The 13,176-nt window shown below is 39.1% G+C and overlaps 1 protein-coding gene across 7 annotated transcripts in view; it reads right to left on the reverse strand.

Annotated features, from left to right (window-relative positions):
- LOC102219889 (neurexin-2) overlaps nucleotides 1–13,176 on the reverse strand; it is an 813,998-nt gene that overhangs the window by 656,240 nt on the left and 144,582 nt on the right. The gene's annotated exons all lie outside the window — the stretch shown is intronic.

Below are 13,176 nucleotides of genomic sequence, written 5' to 3' on the forward strand. Positions count from 1 at the left end.
CAGATTTTTTTTTACCTGCCATTGCACTTATAGCAATCCATTACTAAAGAAGAAAAATGTATTTTGTGTTGGGACCAACATTATATAACTGTAAAAGGGCAAGCACATTGTGATGAAATCCCCCCAAAACCTCAAAAGATGAAGGGAAAAAAGGAAAAGAAAGATGGCTGGTGGAGATGTGTGGGACTACTGCTGGGTCTTGGCATGGCTGCCACGTCCCACCGCTCTGACAACTAATTTGCCCTAACATTTCAACAAAAAGGTCAGACAACCCTCTGGCCAACTTTATGAATAGTGTGTCGGGGCCCTGGCTGATGGAAAGGAGAGGCGGAAAAACAAGACAGGTAGGCGCTCTCTTCATTGACTTAGTTCAAGTAAATAGTGTTGTTGTCAATGGCCAGATGGGAACTCCTCTGTATCCTTTGGAAGATGAGTGGAGGTCTGACCTTCTTTATTCAACTGGACCACCTGCTTAAAGGGACAGTACTAGGTTTTCCAGACCATTTCATAGCACAGTCAAGTAACCATGTAACTTTTAGTTTGTATAAAAAATGCTGAATATATAAAACTTGACTTAAAATAAAATTTACTTTGCAATTTAATGCCTTGAAAAATTGGGCCTCTGTCTCTAAAAATTCCTGCTCATTCTAAAACTCCGCCCTCAGGAAGTCATAAAAACATCAAGCAGCTCCTTTATCAACAGTTCTACCAATCTAAGTAGCTCCTATAATGTGCTCAGCAGATGAATTGGTCCACCAGGTGTTTGCTAATTGCTGCAGGCTAGTCTGAAGGAGCTGAGTGGGGGAGTCAGAAGCTAGAAACTTGGAAACTGCAGCATCAAGGAGGAGCTTCGTCCTCGAAGGCGGAGCTAAGTCCACCCAGGCATTTTTAACAGCTGAACGGTTGGCATGGAGATAAAGGATTTCTCAGACATGGATAAAAGAATCATGGCATGTTTCTGATGAGGGAATAACTTCATACCATGATGTAAATCTCAAAAAAACTTCACATAATTCTGCCCCTTTCAGGTGCTGAATTGTTCTGCAAGGTTTCCGACTGTGGTAAAGAATTCTAGCAAATTCTGCCTGCACACAGAGGTAACACTCTTCGCCAGTTCACGGCTACGCCTTTAGTCTAACAGGATGTTAATAAATGTGCTTTGACACACTCTCTCTTGTGCTATATTTTCACTTCCAAAGAACCCAAACGAACAGGGACTTTATTCTGCTTAGGGTTGTGACTCTCGCAGAAGGAGAAATCTGCTTCCAAGTGAGTGGGCGGCTGCTGGACTCACTTTAAACAGCTGACTGTACAATCCAACCAACTCTGCTCCTGAGAGCCAAAGATAGGGACAGGACATGCAGATAGAGAGCATTAAAGAAAAGCTTCATTCACTGCCTGTGAGAGATTGCCCAGAGAAACACAAAGCAGAGAAAGTGGGAGAAGACTCTCTCTGAACTGCTTCGGCATATTTAGGAATGAGCTGCGTCAAAATCCAGTGACAGCACTGGACATTAAGATAAAAGATTAATTCAGCTGTTACATATAACTACGTTTCTTCTTTGTCGATCACATTGACCGTTCAATACCCTGAATTCTGCTTGGATGGGGCCAACAACACTTGTTCAATTAAAGGCGAAGGGGGAAGGCTGAGCTACTTTATTACCTACAAGCTGGTCCCCACATTGATCAGCATGCCTGTTTGACAGCTCAATTTATGCCCTGCACAATAATACTGTCCCTTACTCTCATACACATACAGTAGCTACCATCGCCCCTTTTTTCCCTCTCGTACCTACGCGGAGTGACTCAACGGCCCTTTTTTCAGAACGTACTTCGCTAGGGCTCCAAATGTACCGAGTCAGGCTACAAACATGAAGTCAGAAGGCTGCCAGCTACTGATTGGCTAGAGGGTGGAGTCACTGGTTGTGTCACAAGAGAAACTTTATGACAAGTATTAGCACCTGTAACATGTGGAGAAGAACATGGTCAATTTTGGCAATTAGTTAAGAAAAATGCTCGTCCACATGACACATTGGGGCATGACTGAAAACTTTATGGTTTTGGAGTAAAATGACATAGAGCTGCTACCTCCATCAGGTTCAAATCCCTCGTGTTTGCTCAGGGGGGCGAGTGGACGCGACTCTCGGCTTTTAGCTCGTGAAATCACATCGTTTGCTGATGGAACTGGAAAAATCTGCAGATTCACTCAGATGTCAGGTTTTTCCATTAACTTTGGTCTCACTTATAGCTCTCTGCTAGCAGTCTGTGCTTATATGCGCAAACAGACCTACTGACTCTCTGGCTCAGGAGCACATCTCTCTGCAGTGCTGTTAAGGGAGCCGCACTGCGTACCGTTGTTGCATGCAACAGCCTTGGACTAGACCGCCTTCATGGACCTTTTCAAGACGTTTTTTGGAGCTTGTCGATTTCATTATTTGCCAACTGTCAAGTCATAAACAGGTATTTATTTTCAGTTTTTCAGTGATTCTTAAAAACAAAATGTATTGTTCATTTGAATACCCAAATTTTCAGACCATCTGTTTCACTAAAACTGGTACTCCACTTAATTCCCCCACTTAAAAAAAAACAGTCTGAATAGATGATTTAAATGTCAGCAAGAAAACTGGCTAATGTGACTCGCAATCTGAGTTTTTTCCCCCCATTATTTAGACAAATAAATATTCAACATAAAAAACAGACATAGATCACAGAAATTCTAAATAAAACTACAAAATAAAAAATAAAGCCCACAAATCAAAAATAAATTATGCTTTAATCAAAAACATCCTGCAAAAGGACATTCACTTCAATATGTCAAGCCACAATTTTACAGAAAACATACAAAATCAATGTGACACAATGTAAGATTAAGAAGAATTAGTCAGTATAGTTGTTTTTCTTGTGAATACTTTAAAATGAAGTTTGACAGATGGTCTAAATTGTGCTTCCTATACAAACCTCTAAGATACATTTCACGTCAACTTCTTCTTTTTTTTTCATTTTCTTTCTTACAGTATTTGTGCATGAGACTAATTCAGTTGACAAAATGAAACCTTCTCCAAACTAAGCAGTCATTAACAATGAATCTTTCTGAAATATTTAGGCCACGTCTCCTTCCACTGGTACTTTCATGTCTGAACTCTTCAGCCCTCCCCCTCCCCCCTCCCAACGGTGATTCACGTCAAGCTTGTTTTCATCTTTTGCCTCTTTGCACTCATCGTCTTTGCTCTTTGACGCCAGTTTTTTCTCTTTTTTTTCCCCCCAGACCACCTTTCCCCAGCCCCCGCCGACGCCTTTCCCTCTCCTCCTCGTTTCTCAGCAGATAAGACGAGACGGAAAGCGACCCGAGCCTGAGTGGCATTAAAGCTCCTCCTCTCCGGTCCTCTCTGGTGACAGATAAATAAATAAGAGCTGCAGGGGCCGAGGCTTCGTGGCAGATGCTGAACAAATTTATGGTGTTTCTGATAACAACTCATCATAGCGCTCGTAGCACAATGACAGCGTGAGCGGCGAAACTCGAACAGAGAAAAAGAAAAAAAAAAGGAGTGGGGTTTCTGTCTATACTGATGTAAAAAGGACAGATCAGCTATTTATGTTTTTAGATTCCTATTGTGTTACTCTATCGAGTCTGGCTCTGTGCACAAGAGTCCCAAACAAACAGACTTTATATAGATAAATCGTAAAAAAGAACCAGCATATAAACTTTGGGTTGAGTTGAACAGAAAAGCGCCAGACAACAATAAGCTTTAATGAAATGTTTATAAAAAAACAAAACAAGAGACACCTGGAGCACATTGAAGATGTTTAACAAATATTAGTTGTTGTTTTTTTTTCCATTTCTAATTAATCTGAATATCAGTCGACAAAAAATATTTTGATGTTGGAAAAAAAAATTGGTTGTCCAATAAGAACAAACAGAAACGCTGTTTTAAACTGCTAAATCGTTCACACATAACTCACAGCTACGGTTAAGCTCAAGATAATTAATATCCCCTCACAGACTCGGGTTTACAGTACTCTGAATGCCACAAGCATGTTTCGACTAGCTGCAAATAATAATAAAAACATTTTTGGAGAGGCCCAGCTACAAATTTGAATATAACCACCTTCCTGAAATAATGGCTCAAGTCATTTTTGCAAAAAAAAGGAAAAATCACCACCTCTTTTTTTTGGGGGCCAGAAAATGTGTTTTAGGCACGCACACGCCCACACACACACAAAAATAAATTAGCAAAAAAAAAAATACTTAGGCTATTATTTTAGGACAATATAATGAAGCACTGAAGGAAGATAAAGACATTAGGGTGATGGCAAGGAGAGCTTACAAGGACATATAGTCAAAGTACAAGTGAAAACGTGCAATGAGGTGGTCAGCAATCATGAGAAGCCTCTGTTGCTCTCCAACAACAGCAGAGAGTCGTCTATTTGTGGATCAGTATTTGTGGATTCCAAATTTATTGCATATTTATTGTATTTACTGATTTGTCAAAAAGACATTTCAGGTTGGAAAGCTGTAATACTTTGACACAATGTTACCCCTCTCGCTACTGGCTGGGGTTTGCAAAGCAGCCAATCCAGGAGCAGCATTCTTTTTTCCTTGCAGCTGATTGGCAGAGATCAGAACGCAGACATTAGCTTCTGTGCTAGTGCTAGGAAGGCTTCCACCGTGTGTGTTAAAGCATATTAAGGTCAACATGGTGTTTTTAAAATAGGTAGTTATAATCATTTCCACAGGGAGTTTAAAGGATTCACAGATCTTAGCTTTTCATAGACGGCTGTGGTTCCTAACTTCCACGAAGAACAGAGTTGAAAAAGTAAAAGCCGGATGTTCGTTGTACATGGTTTAGTCATTTTTGGGGGCAGATGAAGCTTGTCTAATATCCCATCAAAAACAGACCTGAAATTATTATTTAATCTAATATTTTTGTGTATTTGTACATTTTAAGGATCAGGATGATCATTTTGAGATTATACTCACATCCAGCAGCAGAGGTGTTAAATCTGAACTACAGACTGTTGAGAGGCAGAGGGCGTGGGGACTCAACCAACAAAGACAGCAAACAAACAGCTTGAATTTTCTCTCCTAAATACTGAATTATCTCCAAAGAAGCCCATGCTGAGCAGCAGAGTGTTTACTATGAAGCAAGAAGACTCTTAATTGGCTTCAACATCTACTTAACGTCAGAGAATTTGACAAATCTCTTTAGATATAAACCATCGAATTAAGTAGAATTTCAGAGAATACCATTGATATTTGAATATGTATATATATAAAAAAAAAAGCAAAAAAAAGATTTTCGCTGTAAGTTTAACCTTCCAGAGAAAAGTTATTCAACATACAGCCAATAACAACTCAGGTTTAGTTGCTTCAGTCCTAGAATAATGTCAGTATTAAGCCAGACATAAAAAAAAAAACAAAAAAACTAATTTGAATAATGGAAACACACAAAATTAAAAAAAACACACACAAAAAAACATTTTTTCAATAAAAAATTTGACTGAAGTGGTTTTTTGACTCTAGTTTTGGTTTATTTGGCAACAGAAACACTTTATGAAGGACGAGCAGATGTTTAAAAAAATTGGATGGATGAATGGATGGATTTTTGTTTTAACTTTGTCATTTCAGGACAAAGTGTGGATTAAGATTTTTAAAAAAACAAGAAAAACAATTGTAACATTTAAGTTCCTCATAACTAAAAAAGTACCAGGTCTGGACATTTCCTAAAGACAAGTCTGTCTGTGTTTCAACACAAAGTGAAACTGACTAAGGATGCAAAGGGAAAAGGAATTACTAAAGTGCTGCCATGATTACACTGGCCTCATAATCCCCATTCCTTTGGGCCTGGTTTCACTTTGACGGCACAGTTATTTCATGTTAATAACCTTCTTTGACTTTTTTATTTAAAAAGCTCTGTGTAAAATCTTAAGGGCTTGTAGAAGCATTCACAAGCATTGCATGTAGGATTGAAGTCTTATATTTGTTTTCCTTTACGTATATTCTGATAGTTTAGCAATTGAGCAGCATCAGAGCACAGGGAAATCAAATGATAAAAGGACATGTCATCCTGTTAAGTACACATGGTAGGCACCAGCCCCTAAACCCCTGCTCCCCTCTAATTCATTAAAGCTTCATTACACTGTCCACTCCACAGTCATAAAAAAAAAAAAAACTCCCCACGAGAAGCTCTGCAATACGCCTCTTAGCTCAGCCTCAAAGCGCAACTCGCAGCAAAGGGACGGGAACGGAGGCAACATATGGAAGGAAAGGATGGAAATGTGGCCAAAGGCAAGACGAGAAACGTAGAGCTGCCGACACGAAGGAGGAGGAAAACCCAGAATAAAATGGCCGATGGCCTGAACAAAAGTAGAAATAAAACCTGACTGACAGACGTGGAGGTCAAAAACAGGCAGAAAATAGGATGACTGTGTTTTTGGCTGGAGTCAGTAAAACAAAAAAAACAGACTTACTTTTATGTTAGAAGAGAAACGCCACATTTGAATAAGCATTTAAGTGTTATCAAAACCTCCACTTTGTAAAAACAATGTGAACAATTATACCATGAAACATGATTAATTGGATAGTCTCTTGCCGCCATAATCCGCATTCATTAAATTTTATTTAATAAGCTTGTGTGTGACCAGGAGTGGACAATAATCAGAGGAACTTTACTTTGGAGAGCAGCGGAAAAAAAAATCTCACGGAGGATTCACACTATATAGTTGTCTCCTATAGAGGGAGACTCATTTTGGAAGTACCTTTGTCACTTCACCCAACTCAAAAGTTGAAAGAATAGGTTCAGTTGACAACAATCTTATAAATTGCAATTGCTTACGGGAAGGCATCTGCTTATTTATTACGATATTTTCTTAACCAAGCAAACCTCCCTGTTTCTGTGGATGGCCGTAAACACATCTTTACACAAAATGCCTCCCTGGTGCTAAGTTACAAATGTTAGTTTTGTAACTAGTATTTTGTTCGAGTCAGATTGTACAGTGAGCAAATCATTTGATATTGTAAGCAAAAGTGTGAGTCTATTTTCAGTTAACGAGACCTTACGACAAAGTAGACCTCTGGTTTTCTCCAGGGTGAGAGGCCACAACCAACCGTGGATGGCTGAAGTTTGAGAATACTTGGGATCCCCTTTAAAAACACTTATAAATGCCTATTTTAATAGTTCAAACACCAAATATACCTTAACATGCATTAATACATACAGTCTAAAGCTGTCTTAGCACTACTCAAGTAGCTAACATCAGCAGCAGCCAATTAGTTCAAGGAAAATGAAGGCATTCCTAGTTTGGTTGCTTTGCAGAGCAACAACTAACTGGACTAGTAGCATTGCTAGTAGCAATATTATTGAAACTTCCCAATCTCCATTGTCAAATATTTCCAATGTGCTCTACAAAAACATATGCAGGTTGGCAAATTTTCCGTCAATATCTTGGAATTGCATTCTAGAGAAAAATCCATCAAGATTGAACCACAAAGGTCAACAATACAAAATATTGTGTTTATGTGTTTAGCCCAATTTATGTTTTCGGTAGTTAAGAATGAAGGTTTCATTTGTCCATATATGTTTCAAGTCATGTAGTATCAGATTGGTCTACACTTGAGTCAAAGCCTGGATGAGAAAACAGTAGTTCCCTTTATATAAGGTGTTCCTAACGCTACAAACAGCAGAGAAATGGCCTTCTGTTGTTTTCACCAAAGGAGTACAATTTTACATATTGTCAGGTTATTTCATCATGCTTCCGCACTTGAAAGGGACAGACATCTAAAAAAAAAGAAGAAAAAAAAGACTTCTATCACCCAGACCCCGCTCAATCTCCAAACTTTCTTTCTTCCTTTTACCATTTATTTTCAGGCAGGAAGCTAGAGGTATTTTTCAGTCGTTTTATCGAGATGTTTTCAGACGATAAACCTTCAACAAATACCGCAGACAGAACACACGACTGGATTTTAAATAGTCTATGCTTGATCTGTTAATGACAAAAGACCGTTAACTTCAGGGAATCAATTTTCATCAACAGCACTAAACTTCTCAAAAAGGATGGCTGTGCTTAAAATCCATATATAACACTTCCATACAATACTCTTTCACAGAAATCAACTAAGAAGAATTCCAGTTACTTTAAGAAGCTATAAATATACATTAGGCACATCCTCATTATGGGTTTAATGAGCTTGGTAGGGTGTTTGGGCCACACCCTACCAAGCAATTAGTTCTGTACCAGCATTAGCAGTAGCACTATCATAGAAACAACAATGTCCAACACAGTGTTTGTATGTTTAAAAGTTTCTTTCCTTACCAGCTGCCTCTCTAGTAGTTGAAAATGTCTTTGTTTTTACAGAGAGCCACACTTTTCTGTTTGGCACATGTTGGACTTCTTCCATACCTTACCAGCTGTGCATCATCTCCATTGTCCCCATTTACACAGCAGCTCACTACAGATTGGCTCCTACCACCCTACTTCCACACATAGACACATGGCTTTACACACTGAATTTTAACTCTTTAGCTGTGGAATTATCCAAGTCATGTTTGACCATATCAAATATTTTAGACATTGAGCAAATGCTCTTAAGAGTCATTAATGACTATTTTAGAACGCCTCAGTTTTGTGCCTACAGGTTAAAATAAGCATTAAAAAAATGACTTTTTAGTGTTTTAAAATCAGAATCAGGATTTACAAGCCCAGAAAATTCATTTGTAAAACCGCTGATTAGTCTTCCAGGTTTTTAACTATAAAAACTAAAATAAGATGGCAACCACAGTTTCATTAGTCAGTTGTTGTGTATTGCAATATTTTCTTACAGACTCTCTTTCACCATCTGGAGAAGTCCTTGACAACAGGAATATATTTATATTTTCATATAGCAAAATCTCTTGAGATCTCTGATATATGTATGGTGCATCGAAGCAGAATATAATACAACATAATTCATGTTCTGGTACTGGAAAAGCTAGTTTCTCAAAAAGAGAAAAAAAGTTGCCCATTTCATTGCTCAAGTATGAGTTATGACAAAGAAAAACACCCGCAAGAAAAAAATGAGAGTTGTGTGAGCATTGGAACTAGTATCTGGCATGGTTGGACCTGAGCGATTTAATCTCAACCCAACATCTGGCAAAAAGCAGGGTACACAAAGGAAGCCCCCCCACGGTTTGAACAGTATGAGCAATTTGCGAGCGGCCAAGGGAGATGCCATTTTATCCTCCCTCCCATTGGTCCAGTTTTCCTTTTTCCAACAAGGTCACCGCATGTATCTGTAATCCAGCCTTTTCGGTTTGCTACGTTCAAAACGTTTATCTTCCTGAAACTGATTGCTTTGTTTCAGGAACAAAGCAATCAGTTTTGTTCCTGATAGGATGTCAAATAAGACATCCTATTATTGTATTTTCTCTTTGTCTAGACGTTTAGCTAGGTTAGGCTTGGTTATGCAACCATATATATATATTTTATTACACACTTGGTTCCTGAAGTATAACTACACACAACATCCACAAGTTTAGCATCTAAGATTCCAAAAAGAATCATAACTAATGTCACTTCTTTGTTCACCTACCCTAACCCTTCACATAAGAAAGGACCATCAAAATAAAAGTTGCCATCTATAAGGAAGTGTGCAGGGCGAACCACTTACTGGGCAGAGGACCAGATGGTCACGACTCTTCAGCTCTGTTAAGTGACTGAATTATATCATGTTTTTTTCCTTTTAGAGTGAAATGTCACTTATTCTCTAATATGATCATTTATGTGTTATTTCAATAATAACTGAATTCACCAGTTTATAGGGCAACAATTTATTTCCTTTTAGTAACTGCTGTGAAGTAAATACCAACATTTTTAGCATGCAAATAAAGCTGCATGTGTATTAGTTGTTATAGGAAAAAAAAAATCTAGGTTACTACCAGGCTGATATGATTACATGAAATCACTACATTTAATATCTTCTTTATACACATGCACACAAACATGTATACTTAAATAGGAACAGTTTTGCCTATTGTTCTGTTTTATTTATCCTCGCCAAAATAAGAACAAATTTCATAATCTGGTTTGGATGATCCAAAGTAATCTCTCGAGTCTACAGGCTCCACTTAAATAAATAATCCCGTATCCCTGCGACGTCAGCCTCTGTCTGTTGTTCTGCAGAAAAATCAGTTATTCTCTCCCCTGGAGAGGAAGATTAAGTTGGAGGCCTGCATGGCTCGGAAAGAAAAGATCATTAGCCTTGACCAGATTGATTAAGATCAGTGTGGGCAGCTCAGGACATTGTTCACTCAAACACAGCAGCTGGACACTAAATCTATCATCTTGTCCCTGTACCCAGAATTTTATTTTCCTCTTATCCATGTTCATGGTCATGGACCAAACTGTACCTATGCACTGGAATAAACAGTGTACTTATGCTATATGTGAAAAGACAGGCAGGGAGACTTTGGAATCAGGAATATGGTTCTTGCCCATTATGCTCGATGGAAGAGATCGTTTCAACTATGGGGCAGTTTTAGGGTCAAAAATAAGACTATTGCACCCCCAGTAGTGGCTACTTATTGTACTTCTTGCCGGCTATAACTATTCTGAAGCCAACAACTGACTGGTTGAAGACAAGGCAGACACCAGTAGCTGAGCAACTGACACCGACAACTGAACGGCTGGCGCTGGCAGATGAGAAGGAAGCTATTCACTTGTGTTAGCTTTGGACAGGCTAGCAACTAGCATGCCGAGTCTGGTTACCCACTGGTTTACCATTTTGATGTGATATTCATTGGCATGGATAGGCTATTGTTAGCATTGGAAAGGCTAACGACTAGCATGCCTAGGCTGGTCACTCATTGGTTTGCCCATTTCCTCTGCCATTCATTAGCACAAATAGGCTACTGCTAGCACTGGAGAGGCTTACAACTAACATACCTAGACGGGTCACCCACTGGTTTACCCATTTCTTCTGCTGTTTATTAGCACAGCTAAGCTAGCATTAGCCTTTGAGCATACCTAGGCTGGTCACAAGAAAACTGAATTGATAAAATGGTTGGCATACAAAGCAAGAGACAATCTGATGCAGTGATGTGTTCTTTTGACCGAGTAATCTAGTGCGACACCAAGCATAAACATACCACCATTCTTTTTACTACCTTGAGCATTTTTTATTGGTTCTAGTTTAAAAAGTAGCCGCTGCTGGTTGCAGAGTAGTCTTAAAATAACGCATCATCTTGCACCATGTTGAACTTCTCCTCTCTTTTTCCTCACCAGCATTCCAACACTTGTAGACGGTTCAGAAAATTGAAGGGTCTCATGTTTTTAAGCATCTCTCTTTTTTAACGCAAGCACCCCATTGCAGACACAATACGCCTACGTCACTGCCATAAGCCAGTTAAACTACTGCCATGACTTTCATTTCTTTTTTTTTACCCAAGGAAATGAGAAAAAATAACAATGCCTACAAAATAAAACTACTGATGTTCTGACCACAGTCCTCTTAGTACAACACGTTGGTCAGCGCATTTATCCGTGAAACAATCAAAGCATTTCAAGCTTGCCACTAAAACCAGCAACATGTCACAAGCACACCATGAACTGTGAATATATCATTCACATCCTCTCTCCTTGGTCTTCTGCCACTTCTTGGCTTTTGCGTTCTCTCTGCATAATCAGTCGTTGCTGGTCTTCCAACCTGCAGCCACCCAATCACACAGACAGAGCCACAATGGAAAACTCAGAAACATTCATGAGTTTAGTCTTAGAGACTAAACTAAACTAAACCTTCATTAAAAAAGTCTGATCTTTTCATAAAACAGATAAAGGCTAACTAAAATATCAGCTAATCTAGACAGGTAACACTTCCATTTGACAATGCTTTATGACAGAAACTAATAGACTTGTCTACTGATCATAGACCAAATGGAGGAAAAAAATTCCTACTCACTCATTAGTTGTGTTTCCATTGAATTGTGCAAATTGAAGTAATAAAATAAATTCAATTAATAGAAACGTGCCAATTTTGAAAAGGCACATTTTTCCATAAAAAGATTTTTGTGATAGGATGAGGCGATTCTTTTTCTGTATCAAAACAGATGTATTTCGCAAAACTGCCATGCTACCACTGGCAGTAAAGTAAAAACGACGACAGGAAGTAGTGGGAGGATGATTTTTTTTTGTTTGTTTTGTTTTCCAGACAATGAGCAGCCGGCTCCACCAGAGCTCTCACAGCATCACAATGATTAAAAAGTCGTGTCACTCACAGCATGTTGAATCCATAGATCTTCTGTAAAATGGCCGACTACAGTTTCCCCAAAACGGCGCATACGTAGCCACTCCCAAGTAGGCGGGGCTTGTCACTCCAACTCCTAAATAAGATGCCGAAGTCTCCTCTGATTGGCTGATACATAACGAGCGCCAGCGTTACGGCTGAATTATGAATATATCTCATTTAACTGTTCAGATCCGTCGCTGCCGTGATTTTTAATGACTTATCGCGTGAGCAAGCTCATTCACGTGTGATTTTGATTTCATTTCTTATCTTACGGAAACACAGTGGTTGCAAAATAGTTTTTTCGACATCAGCAGAATATCAACAAAGGTTTGCGTACATTTGTAATGGAAACGCAGCTAACGATAGACTCCCTATAAGTAAGTGAACTGCACATGTGAAGGAAAAAATGAAATCTGCAGACTATACCGTATGTACAACCGACAGCAGCCCGGATTGGAAGAAGGCTGTGTTAGCAGTAACACTGCTAACCTCATAGATTCAATCTTTATGTTTAAACCCAAGATACCTGACTGTAATAAAAAAATTTATTATAATTTAGCAACAAAACTCGATGACATTTGTCAGCTCCCACCTCTCAAGTGCCAAGCCATGCAAGCACAGCGAGACGCCAGCTCTGACGCTACGTAACCAACACCCGCATTCCCTTAAACAGTTGAGGCTCCTCAGCTGCAGAGGTGAAACAGGCAAGTGTCTGCAGACGTACAAGTGAAGACTGATCTATCCATTAATTCTCCTCTATCCAGCTCAGGCTTAGTGCCTGGCCTAAGGGCTTAGGGCGTCCCTCAGGGGCCCCAGCTAAAAGCATTTGTTCACCTCTGAGGGGAGGAGAATAAGGGAAAGAAAGTAAAAAGAGTTGATCTCTAAATCTCAAGTTTTCTTGTTATTTTTGATGAAAC

Source organism: Xiphophorus maculatus, chromosome 14 (assembly GCF_002775205.1).
Source record: "Xiphophorus maculatus strain JP 163 A chromosome 14, X_maculatus-5.0-male, whole genome shotgun sequence".
Classification (NCBI taxonomy): Eukaryota; Metazoa; Chordata; class Actinopteri; order Cyprinodontiformes; family Poeciliidae; genus Xiphophorus; species Xiphophorus maculatus.